The sequence below is a fragment of the Papaver somniferum genome, chromosome 10, assembly GCF_003573695.1.
Source record: "Papaver somniferum cultivar HN1 chromosome 10, ASM357369v1, whole genome shotgun sequence".
In the NCBI taxonomy this organism is placed as follows: domain Eukaryota; kingdom Viridiplantae; phylum Streptophyta; class Magnoliopsida; order Ranunculales; family Papaveraceae; genus Papaver; species Papaver somniferum.
This window is the reverse complement of record NC_039367.1, coordinates 70,207,881-70,210,354: the sequence shown is the minus strand read 5'-3', so window position 1 is coordinate 70,210,354 and position 2,474 is coordinate 70,207,881. Positions and strand designations below refer to the sequence as shown.

The 2,474-nt window shown below is 40.2% G+C and overlaps 1 pseudogene; it reads right to left on the bottom strand.

The window, feature by feature from the left end:
* Positions 1 to 320: 320 nt before the first annotated feature.
* On the bottom strand, positions 321 to 420 carry LOC113319752 (annotated as a pseudogene).
* Positions 421 to 2,474: the final 2,054 nt, after the last annotated feature.

Here is a 2,474-nt window from a genome sequence, read left to right as displayed (position 1 = left end):
TCCCTCGTGTATCAGGTTATCTGAAGCTGAAGCACATTATAAACTTAAGCCTGGAACCTTACAGTTGCTCCTAATATTTTTAGGCAAAGAAAATGAAAACCCCTATTTCCATGTTAGGGACTTTGAGGAAATTTGTAGTACCCTAAAAATTAGAAACCTTGATGATGATGCTTTGAAACTCAGGTTATTCCCCTTTTCCTTGAAAGATAAAGCCAAATTGTGGCTATATAGTTTGGCTTCCGGATCAATTGAAACATATGAACAACTTACATCTGTTTTTTTGAACAAGTTTTTCCCTAGGCACAAAACATCGTCTATTAGGACGCAAATCTGCACATTTTCTCAACAGGAGGGAGAATCCTTGTATAGGTATTTGGAAAGGTTCAATGATCTATTAGCCCAATGTCCTCATCATGGTTTAGAAAAGGTTAGGTTAGTTCAGATCCTTTATGAGGGTTTAGATTATCCCACTACAACCACAGTAGAATCTATGTGTACAGGTGGGTTTGAAAACCAAACAGTTGATGATGCGATGACATATTTGCATGAAATCGCCGAAAAGACCCAACAATGGGAAAGTAATAGGGGACCCCAGAAAACAATTCTTCTAGGCAGAGGAAACATTAATAGGGTAGAAGGAAACTTTGAATCAGATGCCAAAATTACTACTATAGCGAAAAGGTTAGAAGCTTTAGAAGTGGGTCACACTAGTGGTAGATTAGATCCTTTTTGGGAAGGCCAGAATAATAAAGAGCAAGCCAATGCTCTCTATAATAACACTAGATTCGATAACCGTCAGAAATTTGACCCATGTTCAGAAACCTATAATCCTGGTTGGAGAAACCATCCGAACCTTTCGTGGTCTAAGGGCCAGAGTCAAGGTCAGTTTAGTAATTCTAATGTTCCCCCAGGTTTTGGTTCAGATAAGAACTCTTCAGGTCAGTTTCATAACTCTTCAGAGAATAGAATGACGAGCTTAGAGGAATCTCTTAGTATATTAAGAAAGAGCCAGGATATGTCAGCATAGAGCCAGGACATGTTAGTAAAGAGCCAAGTTAGTTTTCAACAGGAAATCAAGCAGAACTTTCAAACTAATGCTCAGACTCTTGCTAAGTTAGAACTTCAAGTCGGCCAAATAGCTAAGACCTTAAGTGAGAGAGATAACGGAAGGTTCCCTAGTCAGACTAATCCCAATCCTAGAGGAGTTCATGAAGTAGGTGCAAAACCATCGAATCAATTGAATGCTGTTAGAACCCTTAGGAGTGGCAGAGTAGTAGACAATCAGGTAACCATGCCCGATAGTGAACGTACTGTAGTTCACCCCTCAGGATCTCATCCCTCAGGACCACTAGCTGAGGGGACTGATAAAATTTCCGATGATGCCAACTCGGTTCCTGAGAGGTCTGATTCTGTGCCTAGAGCCCCATTTCCCCAGCTATTAGTACCAACAAAGAAGGAATCGAACTTTAATGACATATTGGAGGTTTTTAAGCAAGTTACCATAAACCTTCCTTTATTAGATGCAATTAGGCAAATTCCTGCTTATGCCAAGTTCCTCAAGGATATGTGTACGCGAAAGCGAAAACTTAGCGTCCATAAGAAAGCCTTCTTAGCTAGTCACGTAAGTTCAATCATTCAGAACACCACAACTCCAAAGTACAAAGACCCAGGTTCCCCTACCATTGCTTGTACAATAGGTAAACACCGGGTAGAAAAAGCTTTACTTGACTTAGGAGCCAGTGTGAACTTACTGCCGTACCATGTGTACTTACAACTAGGACTTGGTGAAATGAAACCTACTCAGATGACACTGCAGTTAGCTGATAGGTCTGTTAAAATTCCTCGAGGTGTTATTGAGGATGTTCTCATTGAGGTCGACAAGTTTATTTATCCAGTAGATTTCGTGGTCTTAGATACCCAACCTGTCCCTGACCCAGAGAACCAGATACCTGTGATTTTAGGTCGCCCATTTTTAGCTACGTCTAATGCGATCATTAACTGTCGAAATGGTGTGATGAATTTATCTTTTGGTAATATGACTATGGAGATGAACATTTTTAATGTCAGTAAGCTACCTTATGAGCTAGATGACACGTGTGTCGAAGAGGTGAATATGATAGAAGCCTTAGTTCAGGAGTCATTACCAAACATCTTGTCTGAAGACCCATTAGAAAATTGTCTATCCCATTTCGGTTTAGACTTTGACGACGATAGCACTATTGAACAGGTGAATGCTCTATTAGATTCTACCCCTGTGTTAGACACTGATAGATGGAAAGCTAGGTTCGAACCATTACCAGTTTCTGAGAATACCCTAATTCCTTCTTTAGAAGAGCCTCCTAAGTTGGACCTTAAACCACTACCAGATACCCTGAAGTATGTGTTTTTAGGACCATCTGAGACTTTACCTGTGATAGTAGCTTCCGATTTGGATAGTGATCAGGAAAGTAGGCTAGTAAAAGTTCTTCAAGACA